This window comes from Hemitrygon akajei, chromosome 9 (genome assembly GCF_048418815.1).
Source record: "Hemitrygon akajei chromosome 9, sHemAka1.3, whole genome shotgun sequence".
Lineage (NCBI taxonomy): Eukaryota > Metazoa > Chordata > Chondrichthyes > Myliobatiformes > Dasyatidae > Hemitrygon > Hemitrygon akajei.
Window position 1 is genome coordinate 158,927,890 of NC_133132.1, and position 27,675 is coordinate 158,955,564.

Here is a 27,675-nt window from a genome sequence, read left to right on the forward strand (position 1 = left end):
GTACCTCAAGATTGTCTGCCTTATTCTGTATACTGTGTACTTTCAAATATTACGCCGTCAGTTTTGTATTCATTACCCTTTTTTGATTTTCCCCCACGTTACACGTCAACTCATCCCATTGACTGCAATTTTGCCCTGTCATCTGCTTGTCCTTCTTCACAGTCTCGCTACACTCTGCATCTACTTCAATATCAACTGTCTCATCCTCCATCCTGTTGGATGTAGCATCCTTTCACCAGTTACACTGACCTTTTGTGTGTCCAATGAATAGATTTAAGGGTCTCAGTGCTATCCTGAATGTCAATTTTCCATTTTGTTGTGTCATGAGCCAGTGATTTCCCCATGCTGTGAAACTTCTGAACACTCTGCTACCAGCCAGTACACATTATTTATACAGCGCCAGTAGCATTATATGGTTGTATATTTAACTACATGTTAGATAATAACTTTATATCAACTTATACATCTAGAGAATACTTGTTTTAATTATCTGTTAATATTATTTTATGTGCTGTATGTGTTGTATGTACTGTATTTTGCTTCTTGATCCCAGAAGAATGTTGTTTTGTTTAGCTGTATACATGTGTACAGATGAATGACAATAAACTTGAAGTTGAATCAGTATGGATGGAACATCTCTGTATATAAAATATCCTTGAGAGCATTCTTAAATTATTCCATTTATTTCCTAGTAATCCCTTGGTGTGATGGAGCTCAGAGTAGAGTATCTGCTTCAGAAGTTTGCGGCTGGCTTTGTTAAAATCATGTAATTAAGGCATAAACTCTTGGGATGTTTGTGCTGGAGTAGATGCTGACATTGATTTACTTATCTTGCCAATGGGAGAGATAACTAATTTTGCAGAGACAGCATTGCTGGTACATTGTCTGCCACGATGTTTGCTGGCAATGTCAAAACCCAAGCGCAGACGGCCATGTAGATACAACAACCAGAGTTTATTCATAAGAATTCCAGCAGAACATCAGCGGGCTCGGCCGAGCAACACAGTGAGCCATAGTATTCTCAAAACTAGGACCCCGCCATTAGTGATAATCAAGCATCCACTTAAATAATACCAGCAACACACAATCTCCAAGCCCATGAAAATAAAGTTAATGAGTTTAAACGGAAAGCACCAGGAGTCCACATTACATAGAGCAAGTAGCTTGAGAAAAACACAAGGAAATCTAAACAATTAATGACTCTCACTCTCATTAAACTACAGTTAACCAATTCAGGTACTCTAAAATCTATGGAACCCAACACTCTCTGGCTCTCTGTACAGGCCCAAAGAGCTCATCACATCTTCTGTTCTACAGAAGATTAGCTCCAGGTCACTGCTAAAACATTTACTGAAGCTTACAGATGATTGGACCATACACTGAAGCAAAAGTTCTCTACCAGGCTTGCCTACCTTAAACATTGCTAACATCCCCAAATCCAATGAAAGCAAGAACCATTTTCCATATCCTGGCAGCCTTCTTTCTATAATTGGCTTCAGTGATGAAGTCCACAATCATCTGAAATTTATCAGCATAACCTTTAGGCATCTAAGGAAAAGAGTAACAAACACAAAGTCAGGCAGCACATATGGAATGGAATAAGCAGTCAACATTTTGGGCTAAGAGCCTTCAACAGGACTGGAAAGGAAGGGGGAAGAAGCCAAAATTAAAAAATAGGGGGAGCAGGAGGAGTACAAACTGGCAGGTGATAGGTGAAACCTGGTGAAGGGAGGGGTGATGAAGAGAAAATCTAAAAGGTGATTGGTGGAAGAGGTAAAGGATGAAGGAGAAGGAATCTGATAAGAACATTAGAACATAGGAAATAGGAGCAGGAGTCGGCCATCTGGCCCATAAAGACTGCTCTGCCATTCAATTAGATCATGGCTGATCTGGCCATGGACTCATCTCCACCTCCCTGACCTTTCCCCTTAATTCCCCTACCATGCAAAAATCAATCCACTGCTTCACTGGCCAATTAATTCCACAGATTTACCACTCTCATGAAAAGCAGTTGCTCCTCATCTCTGTCCTCAATCTGCTCCCCCTAATCTTGAGGCTATGTCCCCTCGTTCTAGTCACACCTACCAATGGAATCAACTTTCCTGCCTCTATATTATCTATTCCTTTCGCAATTTTATATGTTTCTATTAGATTTCCTCTCATTCTTCTGAATTCCAGTGAGCACAGTCCCAGGCGACTCAATCTCTCCTCACAGTCTAAACCCCTCATCTCTGGAATCAACCTGGTGAAGCTCCTATGTATTGCCTCCAAAGCCAGTACATCCTTCCTCAAGTAAGGAGACCAGAACTGCACACAGTACTCCAGGTGTGGCCTCACCAGTACCCTGTACAGTTGCAGCCTAACCTCCCTGCTCTTCAATTCAATCCCTCTAGCAATGAAGGCCAACATTCCGTTTGCCTTCTTGATAGCCTGCTCCACCTGTGAATCAACCTTTGTGATTCATGCACAAGCACTCCCAAGTCCCTCTGCACAGCAGCATGCTGCAGTTTTTTTACCATTTAAATAATAATCTGCTCTTCCATTTTTCCTTGCAAAGTGGATGACCTCGTGTTTACCAACACTGTATTCCATCTGCCAGACCCTTGCCCTCTCACTTAACTTATCTATATTTCTCTGAAAACTCTCTGTATCTTCTGCACAATTTGCTTTTCCACTCAATGTAGTATCACCAGCAAACTTAAATACACTACCTTCTTCTAGATCGTTAATGTATATCGTGAACAGTTGTGGGCACAGCACCGACCCCCTGTGGCACACCACTTACCACTGATTACCAACCAGAGTAACTCCCATGTGTCCCAACTCCCTGCCTTCTATTAGTTAACCATTCCTCTATACATCACACCCAACTCTATGCATCCTTATCTTATGGATAAGTCTTTTATGCCGTAAGTCTGATATTATTTGAGAGTGGACCATGGGAGAAAGTGAAGAAGCAGGGGGACCAGAAGGATGTGATGGGCAGTTGTGTTGAAAATCAGCCGAAAGATCATAAACTACAAAGCAGCAATAATTCCTGCCCTTCAATATACTTCTGAGATATGGATCAATCAAAGTGGAGGTTTTTGTGGAGTCTGTCTCCAATGTGGAATGCCAATCTAAATGCAGCTTTAGGGGAAAATTCAGCGATAAAGATATTGCATCTGTGATAAAGATATTGATCTAACAACCCACAGCTCTGTACTAATAATCCAAAAGCTATGATAAAATTAATGGGAAATAAATGAGGCCCTCCTCAAGAAATACTGCAGCCTTGGAGCAAATGAAGAAATTTCGGCCCTTCATAATGTGAAAAGTCTTGGTGTCAAGTCCAATTGACAGCTTGACAAAAATCATACTTGGTCTTTAGCAGACACTCAATTGGTAAATTTGATCACCTGCAGATAGTTGCTGATGTTGGACAGCACATCAAAGTAGAGGCCGTGGAACTGTCTTTACAGCATGATGCCATAACTTGGCATGTGCACATGACCCTATCATTGGGGACAGGAATTAAGATCTTATGCTTTCCACAGAATTAATGTACAATCTTCCTCATTTTCCTTGATCTACCAGTTCCACAGTAATTGCATGACATTTGGGTCAATATTCTTAGATCTAAACAGGAGATTTTGGATGAGAGCAAGGTGTTGCACTTTGGGAAGACAAATGAGGGTAGGACTTCCATTGAGAAAGTAGAGCTCTGGGTCAGGTAGGAGAACAGAGGGACCTAGTGGATCCAAGACAATAATCCCGCTAAATGTATCAAGGTACATATTTCCTTGAAAGTGGCATCACAGGTAGGTGATGGGTGGCGATCAAAGATTTTGTCACACAGGTCTTCATCAGTCAGGATATTAAATATAGCAGCTGATGTTTTATTTGCTGTTCTACAAGATGTCAATGAGGCCCTGCTGGGAACATTGCTATATCCTACAATAGGAAAGATGCCATTAAATTGTAAAGAATGCAAAGGAGATTTATGACGATGTTACCAGGACCAAAGGATCTTATATATAGAGCAAAGTAGAGTAGGTTGGGACTTTAATTATTGGAGTGCAGGAGAATATGGGATGGTGTATAAAATCATGAGGGGCATAGTATGAGGTGAATATGTACAGTCTTTTTCTTGGGGTCAGGATATCAAGTACAGGAAATCAAGGTTAAGACTGAGATTAGAGAGATTTAATACAAACCAGAGGAGCAACCTTTTCTCCTGGGGCCTGGTCAGTACATGGAATGAGCTGCCTGAGAAGAAGTTGAGGCAGGGACGTCAATCAGATCTAAAAGGAAGTTGGATACATACTGTATGCACATGGAAATGAAACATTTAGAGAGATATGGGTGAACAAGACTGGCTTGGATAGCAGTCTTGTTCAGCATGGGCCAGTTGGGCTGAAGAGCCTATATTGATGCTATGTGGCTCTATGACTCTGTAAGATGTTGATGTACAGAGAGGCCTAATATAGGTTTTAACATCAATAGAGTCTGAAACTGTAAATAAAAAGACCATTTTGGGAATTTGTAACAATGTTTCATGAATATAATATTATCACTGGGATCCTGTGGAGAGAGACTGAAATGAAATTACCTCATGCAGAATGTTTTCTGAGCATGGAAGACTATTGCACAGAGTCAAACACCACATCTTAAGCAAAATCTGGGCAATAGTTGAAAATGTTAAAAAAGGTTATAGGAGCTTAGGAGGTCGATGGCGCCTAACAGCAACTCCTTTGCTTGCATCTTCAGAAACAGCTCTATTTCTATCTTTAATATCTCTTTTATTCCCTTTTCAGGGTTCTTTTCAAGACCTTGACCTGGAGTTACATGCTGACTTCGGTCCTTTGCGGGAACAGGACCTGCTCTCGGGGTCTCACGACCGGTCGTTTATCGATTTGCGAAGGATGCGGTCTGGAAGACGAGTGCGCCTTCAGGGTGCCGGTTTCCCGTGGCTCTGGAGGCGGTCGGACTCGAGGTTGGTGCCGCCGCCTGGTGCATCATGGGAGATGGAAGACTGAAAGCAGTGAGCTGGCTGCCGGCTGTGTGCCCAGCGACCCAAGTGTTTTGGACACAGAGCTTGGAAAAAGCGGTGCAACAGACTTTTAACAGCATAAATCGGTGAGTTGCTTTGTTATGTCTCCCCTCTCCATGTGAGATGGGGACACCTCTTTTTCCCTTATTAGGGAGAGAGGGAGAACCTGTGGTGAACAAGTGGTGTTTGGAATACTGCAAGTCTGTGTCTTTATTGATGCTTTGCTGCACACTTAAGTGCTCGGTGGGGGGGGGGTGCTGATGCTTTTTTGCTGGTGGGGAGGGGGATTGTTGCTTTGCTGCCGCTTATATAAAGGGGAAGCTGGGGGGACCTTAGGGATTCTTACACTTAACTGTCATTCATTCTTTGGGGACATTCCTCTTTTTTCATGGATGGTTGTGAAGAAAAAAAACTTCAGGATGCATATTGTATAATTTTCTCTGACATTAAATGTACCTTTTGGAAGAGAGGGGCCAATCAGAACAGCTCAGGAATGCTTGAGTAAAATTCAGAAATGACGTGGCAAAGAGTCTCCCACTGTACCTCTAATTCCCTTATTCTAGTAGCTCCCTATGTCACATAAATAAAGAAAGCCTTGCATTTATATTTCAGGAACACAGGAGGTCCGAAGGATTTTACAATTAATTCAGTATTAATGAGGAGTAGTAATTGTTGTAAGGCAGGAACCACCGGAACCTATTTTCACACAAGAAGATCCTACAAACAGCAATACATTACAAGATCAAGTTCGCTGCTTGGGTGATAGCAGATGAGCAATAAATACCACTCAAGATGTCACATTTCAATAAAATATTGTATGGAATCTTTTATCCCTACCTGAATGTTATATTTTTTAAAATATTGCAGCCAATGGTATAGCTCCTCCAGAGGTACAGGACTCCCTCAGCTATGCAGTGAACTGTCGACCTAGATTATGTGCTCTGGTCTCTGGAGCGGCACAAACTCTTGACTCAGACGAAGGCATTCTATCGATTGAACAATAACTAGCTCCAATTTTCTTCACAGGTTGTAAACTCAACCAAAGAAATATAATATAAATTCCCAAATGAGGAACTGTAGTTGCATTTCTGAAAATCACGGTACAGCTTATGGCAGCAAAACAAATCAGCATCCAGTACTTTCACCCGAGAGAACTAAATGTCAGTGGCCATCATTGCTGGTATTATGTTAACTCAGCCACATCGAAAATAATATGCAACAGTCAGCTCAGACTGCAAAGCGCAAAGCGCAAAGATTCCACAGCAGAAGAACACCATTTCAACATGTCAGTCCATGGCCTCCTCTGCTAACACAGTGAGGCCACTTGCAGGTTGGAGGAGCAACAGCTCATATTCCATCTGGGCAGCCTCCAAAATGACAGCATAGACATCGATTTAAGACCATAAGACCTTAAGACCTAGGAGCAGAATTAGGTCATTTGACCTATGTCTGCTCTGCCATTCTATCATGGCTGATTTATTAACCCTCTCAAACCTATTCACCGGCCTTTTCCCCATAACCTTTAATGCCCAGACTAACTAAGAACCTATCAACCTTCGCCTTATATACTGTATTCCCAATTTCATGTCCTGCATAATCACCGGTAGCAAAGAATTTCCCCACCCTCCGGCTAAAGAAATGTTTCCTCATCTCTGTTCTAAATTGACATCCCACAGCTCTGAGGCAGTGCCCTCTGGTCCTAGACTACCCCAAGAAATTAAGCATCCTCATAAATCCACTCTATCCAGACATTTTGATATTCAATCAGTTTCAATGAGATCCCCCTTTGTTATAGATCGTAGAAGAAAAGAGTACAGGAATGGGCCATCTGGCCCACAATACTGTGCCTTCTAAGCTCCAGTGACTACAGGCCCAAAGCCATCAAATACTCCTCATACGATAACTTTTTCATTCCTGGGATCATTCTCGGTAACCTTCTTTGGACTCTCTCCAATGCCTGCACATCCGTTCTTTGATAAGGGGCCCATAACTGCTCACAACATACTAAGTGTGGTGTGACGCATGTCTCAGTAAAGCCTTAGCATTACAGCTTTGCTTTTGTATTCTGGTCCTTTCAAAATGAATGCCTTCCTTAGCACCAACTCAACCTGCCAGTGAACTTTTAGGGAATCTGATACAAGTTCTCCCAAGTCTCTTTGCACCTCTGATTTTTAAATTTTCTCTGGTCCATGCCTTTATTTATTTTGCCAAAGTATATGGCCATGCATTTTCCTACATTATATTCCATCTGTCACTTCTTTGCTCATTCCTCCAGTCTAAGTCCTTCTGCAAATACCCTCCTTCCTCAACACTACCTGCTCATCCACCTATCTTAGCCACAAAGCCACGATTTCCTTCATCCAAATTATTGACATACAATGTAAGAAGAAATGGTCTCAACACTGACCCCTGTGGAACACTACTAGTGACCAGCAACCAACCAGAAGGGCTCCCTTTACTTTCCTTCTTTGCGCCATGTGCAGCACCTTGTCAAAGGCCTTCTAAAAATCTAAATAAACACCCAATAGCTCCCCTTTATCTATTCTGCCTAGAATTTCTTCAAATAATTCCAACAGATTTGTTGGACAAGATTTCTCCTTTAGAAAACCATAATGGCTTTGGCCTATTTTATAATGTGATTTCCAGTACCCCAAAAACTCATCCTTAATAATCTTTCCAACCACTGAGGTCAGGCTCACTGGCTCATAGTTTCCTTTCTTCTGCCTCCCTCCCTTCTCAAAGAGTGGAATGACATTTGCAATGTTCTAGTCCTCAGGAATCATTCCAGAATTGAATGATTCCTGAAAGATCATTACTAATACCTCCACCAGCTACCTTTTTCAGAACCCTGGTGTATAGCCCATCTGGTCCAGGTGACTTACATTATCTACAGGTATTTTTTCTAATTTCTGGTAATTTCTCCCCTCCCCCTTCTCTGCTTTTCCATTCCCTATTCTGGTTTTCTTCTTAAAACTTACTTTCTCCTCCCCTGCCCATCACCTCTCCCTGGTGCCCCTCCTCTTTCCCTTTTTCCCATGGTCACTCTCCTCTCTTATCAGATTACTTCTTCTTCCACTTATCACCTCTTAGCTTCTCATTTCATCCCCTTCCACCATCCAACTAACTTTTCCCTCACCCAACTTCACCTATCACCTGCCACCTTGTGATCCTGCCCCTTCCCTCCCCCCCCCCCCCACCTTCTTATTCTGGCATCTTTCCCCTTCCTGTCCAGTCCTGATGAAGAGTCTTGATCCAAAATATTGGTTGTTTATTCTATTCCATAGATGTTACCTGACCTGCTGAGGTCCTCCAGCATCTTGTGTATTGTTATAAGAACACCAGAGAAGTCTTGAAATTACATGTGCTTAACATGACTACATGGCATATCTTCCCCATCAATTCAGTGCACATGCAGTGACAAGAACTTCTAATCCACCTCCGCCTCACTTTGTGTGTTTGAAACTTGGATTCTAGAGAAATAAACAAAGGAGACTGATTCCAACATTGAAAGAATGGGATGCTTCCGTTCTAGGAAACAATACCAAGTCTTTAGGCCAACTATTGAAACCAATGAATGCAGCTAAAATTCAGCGATAATTGTGTTTATATGCCTTGCTGGAGATAAAAGGAGCTCTTCCAATCTCCATCGAGTATTCAATTCATCAGTAAGTGTAAATGACACTGAGGTACCAAAGGCAATTTCTTAAAATTGGGGGAGAGCAACAGCCATCTTGAGTTTGGAGTGATAACATCCAAATCAGAATCAGGTTTATTATCATTGATTTATGTTGTGGAATACGTTCTTTTTGTGGCAGAAGTACAGGGCAAGACATAAAAATTACCGTTAGTTACAAAAAAAGTGCAAAAGTAGAACGGTGAGATGGTGTTCATGGGTTTATGGATTCTGCAGAAATCTGATGGCAGTGAGGAAGAAGCTGTTCCAAAAGCATTGAGTGTGTTTCTTCAGGCTGCTGCTCCTCCTCCCTGATGGTAGCGAAGAGAAGAGGGCATGTCCTAGATGGTGAGGATCCTTAATGATGGATACACCATCTTGAGGAACTGCCTTTGGAAGATGTCCTCAATGGTGGGGAGAACAAACTCTTCTCCCTCCCGCCATCTGGGAAAAGGCACCGAAGCATTCAGGCTCTCACGACCAGAATGTGTGACAGTTTCTTCCACCAAGCCATCAGACTCCACAATACCCAGAGTCTGGACTGACACCAACTTACTGCCCTCTACTGTGCCTATTGTCTTGTTTATTATTTATTGTAATGCTTGCACTGTTTTTGTGCACTTTATGCAGTACTGGGTAGGTCTGTAGTCTAGTGTAGTTTTTTTCTGTGTTGTTTTTATGTAGTTCAGTCTAGTTTTGCTACTGTTACATGTAGCACCATGGTCCTGAAAAAAGTTGTCTCACACCTGGAGTATTGTGTTCAGTTTTGGTCTCCAAATTTGAGGAAGGACATTCTTGTTATTGAGGGAGTGCAGCGTAGGTTCACGAGGTTGATTCCCAGGATGGCAGGACTGTCATATCTTGAAAGATTGGAGCGACTGGGCTTGTATACACTGGAATTTAGAAGGATGAGAGGGGATCTGATTGAAACATCTAAGATTATTAAGGGATTGGACATGCTAGAGGCAGGAAGCATGTTCCCGATGTTGGGGGAGTCCAGAACCAGAGGCCACAGTTTAAGAATAAGGGTTAGGCCATTTAGAACGGAGTTCAGGAAAAACTTTTTCACCCAGAGAGTTGTGGATCTATGGAATGCTCTACCTCAGAAGGCAGTGGAGGCCAATTCTCTGGATGCTTTCAAGAAAGAGTTAGATAGAGCTCTTAAAGATAGCGGAGTCAAGGGATATGGGGAGAAGGCAGGAACGGGGTACTGATTGTGGATGATCAGCCATGATCACATTGAATGGCAGTGCTGGCTCGAAGGGCCAAATGGCCTACTCCTGCACTTATTGTCTATTGTCTAAAAGGAAAAAAAGCTGTTATGTTTCATGCCTTATCTATATTGTGCACCTCCTTTTGGTGAGAAACAACAGTAGTTTTCAGTACAGTGGAGTCCAGTTAACTGGGACACATTGGGACTAGTACATTTTGGCCCAATTAAGTTGCTGCCCTAACTAGCTGATGTTCCATGGAAGTAATTAAAAAGGAGTAAAAATAAACTGCCATTTAACTGAGTAATACAGTATGTATTGAAATGAAATACAGAACAAATTGGAACATTACCAATCCTATCACAGTGCTATAAACTGTGTATTAGTTACTAATAATTATTAAAGGAGGAATTCATCCAGTGTCCACTGTCGTGTATTTTTCATTGTCTGTAAATGAACAAAATCAGTGCAGACACAGTGAAGATAATGGACTGCATTCATACATAGCTTTCAATGATTGCATCCTCCAAATCTTCATCTTCATTGTAACATTCAAGATGGTTGCCAACACCTTCAAAATCTTCATAGTTCATAACTTTCTGAAGTAGTGAAATCCTTTCATTTTCACTCTTGGCTTTTTCTGCCATCTCCCAGATTGAATGCTTGTAAACGCAGTGAGCAAAACTGTTCTGAATTGTCTTACTGTTTATTTCTTGCCAGCTATCAGTGACAAAAGTCACTGCTTTATGAACATAAGCACACACAATTAATACTATTTAAAAACTGTTCACTTGAAGCACAGTGCAGTGCCTAATGGCCACATAGGCCCACACGACTGATGCTAGTTAGAAACTGTTCCGCAGCAGTCACCTGTCCTAATTAAGTGCATAGTGTCCCAAATAAAGTAAATCCTATTTTCTTGATCAGATTTTGTTCTTTCAGAGCTGTAACAAATAAGTGCTACCCGATTAACCAATGGTTAATACACTGTGTTTTCAACTCCCATTTATAAAGTTAATAGTGGTTACACTTGTGGTCAGGGTGCTTAATAGAACATTACACTTTTGATCATTCAATGACTTCACTAAATCGGGAAGAGTAAGTTATCTCATATTCATTCAGAGCTCAGTTGCAAAAATGATAAAAATGCATTGTAATGAAGTGAGTTATTTGATCTATGCCAGTGACTACCCACTAAACAGTATCCCTTCCCACCTCTCTTCATCTAACCTTATCAGCATAACCTCATTTTCCCCCCTCATGTGCTTACCTAATTTCCATTTAAAGCTTCTGCGTTATTTATTTCAAGTACTCCTTGTGTCACAAGTTTCTCAATATTTCATGTTTTGGGTTATAAAGCTGCTCCTAAATGATAATAGTCATACGAGCTAAGTGTAAGCAGAATTCTCAGTTCTCAGATATGTGGCAAGCATTACATACTTGCGGCAAACTATATGCTATGGGATGCTAAAGTTCACAAAGTTTATTGCACATGGATGGTAGCATAATGGTTAACACAACACTTTACAGCACAGACAAATTGGGTTCAAGTCCTGCTGCTGCCTGTAAGGAGCTTGTATGTTCTTTCCATGACCATGTGGGTTTCCTTCAGGTACTCCAGTTTCCCCCAAAGATATACCGGTTGGTAGGTTAACTGGTCATTTAGGATTAAAGTCCTCAAAGGGCTGGAAAGTCATATTCCGTGTTGAATCTCAATAAATAAATAAACAGTACAGTTGAGAGATATATCGCAGACCAAGTTGGGGCAGCACAGTAATGTAACAGCTAGTGCGATCGCTTTACAACGCTAATCATCACCAGTCAGGGTTTGTTTCTCACTGCTGTCTGTAAGGAGTTTGTACATTCTCCCTGGGACTGTGTGGGTTTTCTTCCACATTCCAGGGAAATAAGGGTTAAGGTTAGTAAGTTACGGGCAAGCTATGTTGTCACCAAAAGCATGGCGACACATGCGGATTGTCCCTAGTGTAATCTTCGCAGGTCTGACTTAAGAAAAAGGCTCATTTCACTATGACAATGTTTTGATGTACATGTGATAAACAAAGCTAATCTTTTTATTTTTATTAAAACATGCAAATAAGATACCCTGTATTATAAGTGTCACAAATGGGCACTGCATTATCTGAATTCCCCTGAAAATATTAATGCCAATACTGTATTTTCTTTAACTAGACTTATGCCTTTAAGTGGGTTTGCTTTTAGGTAAAATGCCTTGCAAGTCACTGGCTTTAAAATCCATTTATGCTGCAGCACTTTATCAGATAAAAAGCATACAGCAAGCATTTTCAAATAGCGGACAGCTTCTGTTCTGTGCAGGCTCTTCAGCTTTCAGGAGCTAGCACAGTTCCATCACAGGCTGCTCTACAAACAAAAAACTGCAAAGGGCAGTTAGTTGACATTTCTAGATATCATTATGGATAGGTCATCTGATGCACAAACAAGCCTCCTCTTTCTCTTTAGCCTCAACTTCAGCTACCAGACATCCAGGAAACAAGGAACAAAATGCTGCCTTCCATTTTGATCATTTTATTTATTTATTTTCACTTATTTAGAGATTCCCTCTGGCCCAGTGAAACCAGCAACCCACCTACCTAATCCTAGCCCAATCACAGGACAATATACAATGCCCAATTAATAACAACCCATTCTAACTAATTTTTACAGGAGCACTGTCAAGAGTGTTCTGACCAGGTATGGAAATTATAAGGCATCTGACTACAGGTCCCTACAAAGGATTGTGAGGACTGCTGAGAGGATCATTGGGGTCTCTCTTCCATCCATTAGAGATATTTATCATGAGCGCTGTAAACGCAGGACCCTTAGCATTATCACTAATCTCTACCATCCCTCCAGCAATCTCTTTGAGCCCCTACCATCAGGCAGGAGGTAGGGTAGCATCAGGACAAGAACTGGTAGGATGGGAAAGAGCTTCCCAGGCCATAAGAATACAGAACTCCCTTCCAGTACCCAGGTCTCATCATGCACGAAGCATCAGTAGCATTATAAGACCATAAGACATAGGAGCAGAATTACGCCATTTGGCCCATCGAGTCTGCTCCGGCATTCAATCATGGCTGATCCTTTTTTTTTAAAATGTCCTCCTCAACCCCAGTTGCCGGCCTTCTCCCCCCCATAACCTTTGATGCCATGTCCAGTCAAGAACCTATCAATCTCTGCATTAAATATACACAACGACCTGGTCTCCACAGCTGCATGTGGCAACAAATTCCAAGAATTCACCACCCTCTGGCTAAAGAAATTTCTCCGCATCTCCATTTTGAATGGATACTCCTCTATTCTGAGGCTGTGCCCTCTTGACCGAGACTCTCCCTCCATGGGAATCATCTTTACCACATCTACTGTGTCTAGGCCTTTCAACATTCGAAAGGTTTCAATAAGATCCCCTCCTTCATCCTTCTGAATTCCAGTGAGTACAGACCCAGAGCCTTCAAATGTTCCTCGTATGATAACCCTTTCATTCCTGGAATCATCCTTGTGAACTTCCTCTGGACCCTCGCCAATGCCAGCACATCTCTTCTAAGGTGAGGAGCCCAAAACTGTACACAATAGTCGAAGAGAGGCCTCACCAGTGCCTTATGAAGCCTCAGCATCACATCCCTGCTCTTGTATTCAAGATCTCATGAAATGAATGCTAACATTGCATTTGCCTTCCTCAACCACCGACTCATCCTACAAGTTCACTTTTAGCTATTATACTGTTTTCTTTTTGTCTTCTGTTGCAAATGCACCTTTTTTTTCATTTTACAAGTGGTAATGTTACCTTAGGTGTTATGCGTGTGAGTTATATGTAATGTGTTGCGCACACTGATCAAGAGGAGCTTGTGTGGTGTACATGTGTACAGTTGAATGACAATAAACTGAACTTGAACTTACTAACTGGTACATCTTTGGATTGTGGGAGGGAACCAAAGCAGAACCTATCTGTGTCAAGGCACATTAGTGCAGGATTCTTTTTAAGTGGATTTGTTTTCTCTTCTGTTTCAGATTCTGCTCCAGCAACTAACAAGAATGCTAATAGTTGTAGAATACCGAACTCACACACGAGGAAATCTGCAGATGCTGGAAATTCAAACAACACACACAAAATGCTGGTGGAACGCAGCAGGCCAGGCAGCATCTATAGGGAGAAGCACTGTCAATGTTTCGGGCCAAGACCCTTCGTCAGGACTAACTGAAAGGAAAGATAGTAAGAGATTTGAAAGTGGTGGGGGGGAGGGGGAAATGCGAAATGATAGGAGAAGACCGGAGGGGGTGGGATGAAGCTAAGAGCTGGAAAGGTGATTGGCGAAAGTGATACAGAGCTGGAGAAGGGAAAGGATCATGGGACGGGAGGCCTCGGGAGAAAGAAAGGTGGGGGGGGGGGGGGGGGGGGGAAGCACCAGAGGGAGATAGAGAACAGGCAAACAACTAACTAACATTACTGTTTCATACTCCCACCAGCTCCACCTATTTTACAAGAGATAAGTGTTTATTTATATATTTCTGAAACTGTTGCATCGAAAATAGATTGGTAAAAATTAGCTGGCACATTCAATAAAATGGTTTCTGATTTTTCTCCCCTTGGTCATGCATGATTTTAGTGTTCAGCCTGGAGGCTAAACTCTACGAGCTTTGAAGTGATGGCAATATTGCTATATTTTAACTATTTCTTCTCTAGTTATGAATTGTAAGATCCATAGGGCACCAGGGTTCAATTCTGCTGCTGTCTGTAAGGAGTTTGTATAATCTCCCCAGGAACAAATTTATTTCCTCTAGATGCTTCAGTTCCCTCCCACATTCCAAAGGAGTATAGGTTGCTGGGATAATTGGCCACATGGGTACAATTGGGTAGTGTGAGCTCCTTGTGCCGCAGGGGCCCGTATTTCTAAATAAAATAAATACTTTATTACAAACCTTGAAAACATCCTGCTTTACCCATGTAAACCTTTTTTATGAAAGGAGGCTGCCTTGACAAACTTTGTGTTATGATATGAGTACAAATGCAAATAAAATGTTAAAATGTATATTAATAATGGTGCACAGGATTAAAGTAAACTATTTTTCAACTTCATTTGCATTAGGAGAAAACATAATAACATTAAGAAGTAAAATAACACAGTTAAAGCTGGAGCAATTAAATTAAGCAGTATCTGACGATGGAGAGCTGATGCTTATTTATTTATGTCTTTATTGAAATACAGCACAGATTAGGCCCTTCGAGCCACACCGCCCACCAATTTAATCTGAGCCTAAACATAGAACAATTCACCATAACCAACTAACCTTCCAACCAGTACGTCTTTGGAATGTGGGAGGAAACCAGAGCACCCAGAGGAAACCCACGCGGTCATGGGGAGAACGTACATACTCCTTACAGGCAACGGTGGGAATTGAACCTGGCTTGCCTGTACTGTAAAGTGTTGTGCTATCTACTACACTATCATGCTGCCCCAAAAGTTCCTTAAACATTGCTGGGGGTTGACCTCTCATTAGATGCTGTCTAACCTTTGAGAATTTGAAGCATTCTTGTTTTCAAGCATCTGCAATATTTTGTATTTAAGTTGGTTGTACAATTCAAGAGTCTAGATTCACATCTATTTCCACTGACATTGCACTATAAACAGATAATTTTACTTCGTCATGGTGAGCTACAAAATTAAATGTACAAGTAGTGTAAGATTCTGATAGGTAAAGCACCTGGAAGAAAGCCTTAGATAATTGCTTTGCCTGGAAAGAATAATTAATTTTGAATCCAGAACATACTTCCCTTGCCTCAAGATATTAATTAGTGCATTTCCCTGTGGATGGAGTCAAATATCACACATCTCCCTGTGGTAATGACACCCACAATGATATTCAATGGTTCACTACACCATATATATAGCAATAATTTGATAACAGAATCAAAGGTTAGCTGATAACACAAATCTGAATGAGACTGTGAGTTATGGAAAGGGTGCAAGTAGTCTTCAAAGTGATTTCAACATGTTAAGTGTGCAGGAAAAAAATATGGCAACATAAATGTGAAGTTATCCATCTTTGGAAAGGAAAGCAGAAATTTAGAGTGTTGAGAGACATACTATTTAAAGGGGTTCTATGAACCCTTGCCTGCCTGTTACTGCAAGTAAACATGTGGCTGAAGCAAGGGTTCATTGTGAGTGGTTTTGAGTGCAGGAGAAAGGATAACTGACAACACTTATTCAAATTTTTGGTGACACCACTCCTGGAGTGTCCACTTTTGGTTTGTCTTGACCATGAGAAGGATCTACTCAACACACATATCAGGAACAAAGGTTCCCCAGGCTAACTTCTGGGATCCCAGGATTTTTGCTTGAGGAGAGCTGTGTGGACCAGGACACAATTAATTAAGGTTTAAAGGACTGAGATGAGTTCTCAATAAAACAGCCAAAGTTCTGACAGGGCAGGATAGGCAGGAGACAGTGTAGAAGTTTGCCTGGCTGGGGTTGGGGGAGGAGGGGGAAGAGGATTTTAATCAGGGAACCAAAGGTCACAGTCCCAGAAAAGGAAGTTAGACACTTAGACTATGCCGAGAAAAAATATCTTTACTCAGAAGGTACAAAAGTTTGAGTAGGCCATTTCTCTGACTGTACTTGAGAAGGAGGATGAGCAATGATTTGATAGAGGTGTGTAAGATGATATAAGGCATTGATAGAATGGACATCCTTTCTCAGAAGGTGATTGGAGAAATTTTGGTGGATGTCAGAGGTGGGTTTTTTACACAGAGAGTGGAAAGTGAGAGTAGGAGTGCACTACCAGGAGTGGTGGTAGAGATAGATACATTAGGGGCAATTAAGAGACTCTAAGATGAAAGAAAATTGCAGGGCTATGTGAGAAGGAAGGGTCAGATTAGAATGGGGTAAAAGGTCGACCAGTATCATCAACAAAGGGCTTGTAAGGTGCTATGCTGTTCTATGTATTAGTAACATACATCTCTAGGAGTTCTGAATTCTGTCATAAATTTTGAAATATGATTTCTCCTGATTTCCAGACCCAGAAGTTGTCAAGTCTATGATCAGGAGAATTTTATTGAAATACATGATTGTATTGAATGGCAGAGCATGTACAAGGGCTACACAGCCTACTGTTGTACTGTTTACTACGTTTCCGTGTTGCAAATCAGCTTCCTTAAAATTTAAACAATTAGGTGAAATTATCAGCTGTGGATATTTTAATGGTGATTGCAATTTCATGACAAAATGCACTAAGTACTTGAGGAGTTGTTTAATCTGTCAGTGCAAAGAAGCTGAATCAACACCAATGATGAAACACTGGAAATATTGCCCCCTGTTATTAAGTTGTACAAATCCGAATGAATATATCAAGCTGGTTGCTCTGATTGCATAACTGAACTTTACAAGTTTCACCATTGATGAAACCCTCACTCATGATAGAAATGTATCTCGTCTAGCCAATCGGTTCCTGGAGCAACTATGCTAACTCTGCTGATTCCATGGGTTCTTGAGTTATAGAATCATAGAAAAGTACAGTACAGAAGCAGGCCTTCCAGCCCACCTAGTCCATACCGAGTCATTTAACATGCATTGGAACCATATCCATCTATACCCCTACCGTCCATGTACCTATCCAAACTTTGCATAAATATTGAAATTAAACTCACATGCATCACTTGCGTTGGAAACTCATTCTGCACTCTCATGACCCTCTGAATAAAGAAGTTCCTCTCATGTAAACTTTTTACCTTTCACCCTTAACACATGACCTCAGTGGAAAAAGCCTGCTTGCATTTACCCTACCTCTACCCCACATAATTTTGTGTATCTATCAAATCGCCTCTCAAACTTCTGCATTCCAGGGTAGAACACTGACAAGCTTGGCAGCCTTGTATAATTTTGTACCTTTGCAGCCCCACTGGCTGAAAATGGAGTTGGTTTCAAATCAGTCAAAAAATTCATCTGTTGTATGTCCCCTTCAATATGAATAATGGGTCTTCAGGGCCGGTTGGGAAATAAATAAATTGTTACAAAGATGTGATTATCTTCACACCCTTCGAATCATCAAAACTGTTTACAACCAATAAAATGATTTTTTCTGAAGCATTGTCCTCATTAATTTGCATAAGTAATATCCAGTTTACTTGCAGAAAAGTTACACAACCAACATTAAAATACATCTATATAATCTTGAATGCCGGTTGAGGGGTGAAGATGTTCAAAGTAAATTTATGATTGAAGTACATAAATGTCACCACATGCAACCCTGTGATTCATTATCTTGTGAGCATATTCAATAAACCCACAGAAAAATTATCACAAGAGAATCATAGAAAGACTGCACCAACCTGGGCATTCAAACAGTTTACAAGACAACAAATTGCGCAAATACAAAAAGAAAGAAATAATAATAATAATAACAATAATAATAAATAGAAGCAATAAATGTCAAGAACATGAGATGAAGAGTTCTTGAAAGAGAGCCAAGGTATCAAAAAAACTGTGGATCTCTTGTACAAAATAACTGCTTGGGATCTTCTGAGTCCCTATACGGAGATGGATGGGGCTTTCATTTAATGTCTCTTCCAAAAGACAGCTCTTCAACCAATGCAGCAGAGCAGACCTCTAAATTTTCACAGAAGTATCAATCGACTTGAGTTCTCCCACATCTAAAGTGGGATTGAAATACAGAGCCTATGACTCTGGTGCAAGAGTTCCCCCACTGACCTCCAACAGACACCTTCAATGTACATGCAAATTATTTTAAAAGCAAGTTTTAAATTTTTATTAAAAAACTTCCTCCTATTGGTAAGGTACATGCCTTAATGGAACTCAAAGAAAGGTCAAACACAGTCCTGTTGTCAATATTGAGACATCGACGAAGAATGGAGGACAAAGCCAAAGGTCGAAGACCAGAGCACAGCGAGTCTGGAGGAGGAAGCTTGAAGGTCAAGGACTGAAGGTAGAGGCCCAACGGAGTCATGAGGGCAAGGGTCATCAGGGTTGAAAGTCCATCAAGTCTGGAAGTTGAGGTCTGAATAGACAAAGAAGAACCCTGTTCTTATCTGGTAAAAGATGCCCATGACCCCATGACACCAGGAAATATATCCCATTTGTTCCTCAAATGCTTGTCCATATGTCTGGACTGTCCAACAGTTTAGAACCCGGGAGGACCTGCAGAGGAAAAATGAGCCTGTGATCTGGTGTTCATGGTAACCATGGTAATCTGGTTCTGGATATCTCTGCCACCAATGAAATCACCCCCTACACAATGGCTGAAAACTTGGGAACATTTGATGCTAGAGGAATTTAGTTTGTATAGTAATTTAGTGACATAATGTGGACTCATTTAAATAATGTTGGGTTTACACTGCTGAAATCATATAGTAACAGAACATTTAGAAAGAATGAAGCCATTGATCTGCAGTGAATCTGCAGTGATTACTTTACAGATAAGAACAATTTATTCCACTCCTTTGTTCTTTCTCCTCATCTCTGCAATAATACAAATTCTTATTGAAGGCTATTATTGTATTTATATACACCAACATCAATAACTTCAATCACCACTACTCTGAACTGATTCTACAACCTACGGATTCACTTTCAGGGACTCTTTACAATTCATGTTCTTAGCATTACTTTTTATTTTAATGGCTTATCTTCTTTTGCACAATGGATATTTATCAGTCTCTGTTCCCACTCATTGTATTAAATTCTTTCTTGATTTTCTTCTGGCCCTCTCCTTAGATCTGTGTTCTTCAGCTCTTGGAAACACTTCCTCCTTATTTAGACATGGGTTAAGGATGAAAGGTGAAAAGTTTAAGGAGAACAAGAGGGGAAACTTCTTCACTCAGAGGGTCATGGGAGTGTGGAACGAGCTGCCAGTGTAAGTGGTGCATGTGTTCAATTTCATGTTTAAGAGGAGTTTGGATAGGTATGTGGATGACAAAAGTAAGGAGGGCTATGGTTCCAGTGCAGTCCAATGGAACTAGGCAGTTTAAGTGATTTAGCATGGATTAGATGGGCCAAAGGGCGTGTTTTTGTGCCGTACTTTTCTATAGCTCTATAAAACAGTTCACAACATTAGCAAATTTCCCCCTGCCCTTTTCTAATTGGCCTGCCCCATTTTTGCTGCACTGTATATGCAAGGTTATGTTAAATCAAAGGTCACCAAGTATTATGAAAAAGGGGCACTACTTTAAGAAATCTTTATTTGGTTCACCTCCTTTAAAAAACATGAAAAACCAGAATAAAAAACAGAAAATACTGGAAATTTTCATCAAGCCATGCCACATAAGTTTGAAGAAGAACAGAGTTAATGTTTAAGGTCAAGGACACCCGGTCAGAATTGGAAGGGAGGCAAAAGGAACTTGTGAAGCTGCAGAGAGGATAGTGGTGTTCCTGATACAAAATTCAAGGTGCCACCATAAACAAGGTTATCAGTAAATGGGAGCAGTTAGACTGTGAGCACACAGAATATAGGATTTGTGATGAAACGTAGAACAGGAGGTCAGGCCTGGCAAATAGGGCTGGTACGTTCTCCACTCACAGGGAGGGGAAAAAAATGAACAAGGGAGGCTAAAAAACAAGCTACGCAACATCACAGATAGGCGACTGATAAGAGCAAGAAGTCAAGCTAACTGAAGTTGCAGAATTCAGTATTGAATCTGGAAGGCTACAATGCGCTGGATGAAAGATGAGCTGCTGTCCCTTGCTTTCAGCCTCTTTGTGACAGCATAGGAGGACACAGCCAAATATGCCAGAGTGGGATTGGGATGGAGAATTAAAGCTGTGGGAAGTTCAGGGGTGCCCCTGCAGAATGGACACTGGAGCTTTGCAAAAGGTTGCCCGATCCACTCGAACACTGCGATTCACATGCAAACTTCTTATTGCTTGCTATACCAGGCAGCCACATTATCAGCTTGTTGACCTGTGGGAAATGGTATGAACATGACCTCTTACTGGTGGTATCATATTGGGAGTAGCATGGTCTGGTGGTGGGCGTGAGGTACTATTGTCTGAATCTCCCAAGTTAGTTTCCATAATCTTGAAGCAGGCACTTTGTAGAAAATGGTCCTGAATCCTTACACTCAGCACCATTCATTCAATAAAGTATACTGGGGGCTACAGGTATTCATCCACATCACACTCAGTTATGCATATTTTAGTATCTTAACCTTTGAGACCACACATTTTCTGGTAAGATGGCGGCCTGCTTGGGTACTGCAGCTTCTCAGGGACCAGCCAAAGGTGTTACTGTTTTTTTTGAAATGTCCTTTTTACAACCGCAAGGCAACGCTGGGCATTACAAACTTCAAGTACAGCAGGTCTACACCATCAGCAAGCCGCTCGCTGGTGGAGGAGTTGGAGGAATTGGACTTGATGCAAACTGGGTCACTGCCTGCTATAGGAAGGCATCGAAGGCACCTGAGTTGGTGTGCGAAGGCAGAGTGCTGGGTAAAGGCGCGTAATTTTCTTGCAAGATACCACTGGCACACTTCCCTTGTTTGTTCCTGCAAAAGGCGGCCGGGGGGGCCGTGTGGCCTCAAGCCAAGGGGTTGCCTATTCCTGCAATCCAAGAGAGGAAGCGCTGGAGGCGGTGTAGCGTGACGTCCACGCTTGGTTGGGGAATGGCCCCTGCTGTTGGTGCTGCCATTCAGTGTTCGGTCAGTGGAATGACACCCTGGTTTGTGTGCATGCCTTCACTGGTGGACCCATCAATTTACGGGAAAGTCACAGAGGAACTTGGTCAATGTAAGTATTTTTTGCATGAATGTATGTTTGCTGTTTTGTATCTTCTGTGTGTGACTTGTGCTGTGTATGTTTTGCACCTTGGCCCCAGAGAAATGCTGTTTCTTTCAGCTGTAATCATGTACGGTTAAATGGTAATTAAACTTAACTTGAACTTGAACTTAAGATATTAAAAAGACCTGGTTTCTAAAAGTGCAACTAATGTCTACTGTTTCAGGGAAATGTATAATTGTGGAGCGTGGGTTGATAGGAGCCATTTAGACAGCTTTTTAACTATCATAATAAAAATTGCAAGAGATGATTCTCAACATTCAGCCATCCAAACCATGCTCTCTTCTCAGTGCTGCCATCAGGAGGGAGGTACAGGAGCTTTAGATCCCACACCATTAGGTTCAGGAACAGTTATTACTCCTCCACCATCAGGCTCCTGAACCAGTGCAGATAACTTAATTCATCACAACACTGAAACAATTCAACAATCTATTGGCTCTGTTTCAAGGACTTTACAACTCATGTTCTCAGTACGCATTAATAATTTATTTATTATTTTAATTTTGATATTTCTTTTTTCTCTGTTTGCACAATTTGTTGTCTTTTGCATATTGGTTGTTTTTCTGTGTTTGCATGCAATTTTTCTTTGACTCTTTCGTGTTTCTTAGTATTTACTCTGAATGCCCAAAAGAAAATGAATCTCAGGGTGATATATATGTACTTTGATAATAAATTTAGTTTGAACTTTGATTATTCCAAGACACTTTATCAAAGCTCATTCTCAACTTTGTTCATAATGTTCTCCTTATTCAACTGTAAATTTAAAACATAGGTTGTAAATCACAACCTTTTGATTCAGTTTCTGCTGTTCAGTATATGACAGGTCGCAGACACTAATGGTAGCATTGTGGACCCATGATACCACAGGAAATGACATCAACATTAAGATGAATTGTGGCAGGATGCACCACATACAGTTTGCTGGACTTCAGGAAATGTGTGTCAATGCTGCCAAGTGTGCAAAATCACATATTTTGTGCTTTTTGCAACTAAATAAAGCAAGCACAAATGAATTCTCCCTCGTGCAATATTTTGGCTTTGGCCTCATAAATTTGGCTTTAGTTCCACATCCCTGGGAGCATTCCTGTGACCTGTTTCTGCAGTCACTTCATTTCCTTCATATTCTAGAAACATAGAAAACCTACAGCATAATACAGGCCCTTCAGCCCACAAAGCTGTGCCGAACATGTCCCTACCTTAGAAATTACTAGGCTTACCTATAGCACTTTATTTTACTAAGCTCCATGTAGCCATCCAGGAGTCTCTTAAAAGACCGTATCATTTCTGCCTCCACCGCCGCCGCTGGCAGCCCATTCCACACACTCACCACTCTCTGCGTAAAAAACTTACCCCTGACATCTCCTCTGTACCTACTTCCAAGCACCTTAAAACTATGCCGATAGACAATAGACAATAGACAGTAGGTGCAGGAGTAGGCCATTCAGCCCTTCTAGCCAGCACCGCCATTCGCTGAGATCATGGCTGATCATACACAATCAGTACCCCATTCCTGCCCTCTCCCCATATCCCTTGACCCCGCTATCTATGAGCTCTATCTAACTCTCTCTTGAATGCATCCAGAGACTTGGCCTCCACTGCCTTCTGGGGCAGAGCATTCCACATATCCACCACTCTCTGGGTGCCATCGCGTGCTAGCCATTTCACCCCTGAGAAAAGCCTCTGACTATCCACATGATCAATGCCTCTCATTATCTTGTACACCTCTATCAGGTCACTTCTCATCCTCCGTCGCTCCAAGGAGAAAAGGCCGAGTTCACTCAACCTATTCTCATAAGGCATGCTCCCCAATCCAGGCAACGTCCTTGTAAATCTCCTCTGCACCCTTTCTATGGTTTCCATGTCCTTCCTGTAGTGAGGCGACCAGAATTGAACACAGTACTCCAAATGGGGTCTGATCAGGGTCCTATATAGCTGCAACATTACCTCTCGGCTCTTAAACTCATCCCACGATTGATGAAGGCCAATGCACCGTATCCCTTCTTAACCACGGAGTCAACCTGCGTAGCATAATTCTTCCTAAATTATGGTGCCAAGAATCACACCAATACACCAGTTGGGAGGTTTTTGGCCTTATTTCCTAGAAGTTATGCTCAAGGCCCCTTGGTAAAATGCAGACTCCCATGTGTTATAATGGCTTGGTTAATCTATAATGGCTTTGCTGTCATCTGAGAAGATTCCAGGAGCCAAGCAGCCTCAAGGCATTGTCTCATTCACTGCTCCTGAGGGAAAGTCCCTGTGTTCGAATGGTCTCTGTCTCTCTCTCTCCCTCAGTGCTGTTGGAGGATGACACCGAAGTTCTGGGCTTGCGATTTATGGATGGGACTGTAGTTCACTTGGACTCTTTCAGTTTTATGCATTTATATTCGGTGGTTTTGCCCTTTCTTTCTTGTTGCCGTTTGCACAATTTATTTTTTTTGTGCATGGGGGGGAGTTAATGTTCTTCTTGCCGTTTGCATGATTTGTTTTCTTGTACGTGGGGGCCTTGATGGTCTTATTGCCATTTGCACAATTTGGTTTTTTTTTTGCATGTAGGAGGGTTGATGTTTTTCTTTAAATGACTTCCGTGGTTTTCTTTGTTCCGTGGCTGTCTGGAGAAGACAAATCTCAGTGTTGTATGCTGCCTGCGTACTTTAATAATAAATGTACCTTGAACCTTGAACCATGAACCAGCTCTTTCAAAGATTTGACAATTTAACGTAGTTTTATATTATCCTTATTAGGATTTGCAGATATTAGTACAAACTACATTAAAAGTGGCTGCATTAGAGGTACACATATTGGTAGCTTCAGGGTGACAGTTTAGTGTTAATGGATTAAATTATTAACTAAATAAAATTCACAAAAAAATCCAGTTGTGTTTGATCATGCTACAAATTCATTAATTGGCATGCAGTTGCACAGGGCTAGCATTAAGTAGACCCCACTTATAACAAGACAAATTAAAATAGTACCAAGTACTTTTTTTTAAAATAAAGGAATATAACTAACCTATACATTTCATTCATAGATAACTCATATCGCTATACAGGCTGCTGTCCTGATCGAGTTTTGCAAATGCATTCAGGTTATACATGTGGATTAGAATTTATCACCAACTCAATAGATGCATAAACACTTTTTGGAAAAAAAACATGAAGATATGGACATTATATAATATCATATTCTGTATCAAATGGAAATCAATAATGGAAGACAATGGGGAACTATCAATGAACAAACAACAGCCAGGGCAATATTTGACCAAAGATGGATCGATTGGGAATGAAGATTAAAAATTATATTTTTTTCCAATACCGAATGCATGTAGCAATTGTGGAGAGAAGATGCTGCATTTCACTCCCTCAACATCACATTCAGGTATGTATATTTTGCGATTTATCTTTTCAGTTAAAGTATTAAAAAAAGACCTGGTTTCCATAAATGTTACCAATGTCTGCTACCATAGGGCAGTGCATAATTGTGGAGTGGGGACAATAGGAGGACTTCAAACAGCTTTTTAAACTATCTATTCACAGGCCCTAACACTGTTACATGCTTACTTCCAGTTTGTATAAAGCGTACATCACAAAAGAACTGAAATGTTCCAAAGAGTCAAAGGATTGGCATGGCATAATCAGTTTTCAGTACTAATGTCTGTGCTGTGGTCCTTATTGTGTAATAGTGATCATTAAAAAGGCCATAAGACGTAGGAGCAGAATTAGGCCATTCAGCCCATCATCTGCTCCACAATTCCATCATGGCTGATACCAGATCCTACTCAACCCCATACACCTGCTTTCTCGCCATATCATTTGATGCCATTACCGATCAGGAAACGATCAACTTCGGCCTTAAATACACACATGGATTGGATTTGACCTCCACCGCAGTCTGTGGCAGAACATTCCACAGATTTTCTACTCAAAGGCTAAAAAAAACCTTCTTACCTCTGTTCTAAAAGGTCACCCATTAAATTTGAGGCTGTGCCCCTACCATGGAAAACATCCTCTCCACATCCACATCCACCTTATCTAGACCTTCCAGCATTCGGTAGGTTTCTGTGATAGGTTCCCACACTCTTCTAAATTTCAGTGAGTACAGACCCAAAGCTCCAAACACTCCTCATATGTTAACCCATTCGTTCCCAGAATCATCCTCGTGAGCCTCCTCTGGACTCACTCCAATGACAAGACATTCTTTCTGAGCTATGGGGCCCAAAACTGTTGACTTAATATTAGTATGATACAATTTTAAATGAAGCAAACTAGATAATATGTTTTCCCATGTGATCATTTTATAATATTTTGCTATTTCTTAAATTGGAACTTGGTTATGGTAGATTTCCATTGAGTTCCATTCATGACGACAATTTCTACTTGTACAAAATTTACAATCAATGACAGCTTATTTCCACTTTCCAGTGGGTTCTGAGGTTCTTACAGAGAGACCTGGAAATACAGATCCATAGTTCCTTGAAAGTGGCATCACAGGTAGACAGACCTTGATAAATTAAAGTGCTGAGCAGATTAGTTGTGATGCAACATTCCAGACATATAAGGCATTGATAGGGCTTCATTTGGAATATATTTGTGCAGTTCTGGTCACCAACCAACAGGAAAGATGTCAATAAGATTGAAAAAAAATGCAGAGAAAATTTATAACGATGTTGAAGACTTGCATTATAGGGAAAGGTTAAATAGGTAGGACTTAATTCCCAAGAGCATAGGAGACTGAAAAGAGATTTGATAGAGGTATACAAATTTATGAGTGACCCTTGAACTGAGCTTGAGTGAGACTAGAACTCAAGGTTCATGGGTTAAGGGTAAAAGGTGAAATGTTTAATACTGAAGATAAAGGAACTTTTTCACTCAGCGCATAGAAACATAGAAACATAGAAAACCTACATCACAATACAGGACCTTCTGCCCACAAAGTTGTGCCGAACACGTCCCTACCTTAGAAATTGCTAGGTTTACCGATAGCCCTCTATTTTTCTAAGCTCCATGTACCTATTTAAAATCCTCTTAAAAGACCCTATCATGTCTGCCTTCACCACCGTTGCCGGCAGCCCATTCCACGCACTCACCACTCTTTGAGTAAAAAACATACCCCTGACATCTCCTCTGTACCTACTCCCCAGCACCTTAAACCTGTGTCCTCTTGTGGCAACCATTTCAGCCCTGGGTAAAAGCCTCTGACTATCCACACAATAAATGCCTCTCACCACCTTGTACACCTCTGTCAGGTCACCTCTCATCCTCCTTCACTCCAAGGAGAAAAGGCCAAGTGCACTCAACCTATTCTCATAAGGCATGCTCCCCAATCCAGGCAACGTCCTTGTAAATCTCCTCTGCACCCTTTCTATGGCTTCCACATCCTTCCTGTAGTGAGGCAACCAGAACTGAGCACAGTATTCCAAATAGGGTCTGACCAGGGTCCTATATAGCTGCAACTTACATCTCGGCTCCTAAATTCAATTCCACGATTGATGAAGGCCAATACACCATACGCCTTCTTAACCATAGAGTCAAGCTGTGCAGCTGCTTTGAGTGTCCTATGGACATGGACCCCAAGATCCCTCTGATCCTCCACACTGCCAAGAGTCTTACCATTAATACTACATTCTGCCATCATATTTGACCTACCGAAATGAACCGCTTCACCCTTATCTGGGTTGAATTCCATCTGCCACTTCTCAGCCCAGTTTTACATCCTATCGATGCCCCGCTGTAATCTCCGACAGCCCTCCACACTATCCACAACACCTCCAAACTTTGTGTTATCAACAAACTTACTAACCCACCCCTCCACTTCCTCATCCAGATCATTCATAAAAATCACAAAGAGAAGGGGTCCCAGAACAGATCCCTGAGGCACACCACTGGTCACCGACCTCCATGCAGAATATGACCCGTCTACAACCACTCTTTGCCTTCTATGGGCAAGGTAGTTCTCGATCCACAA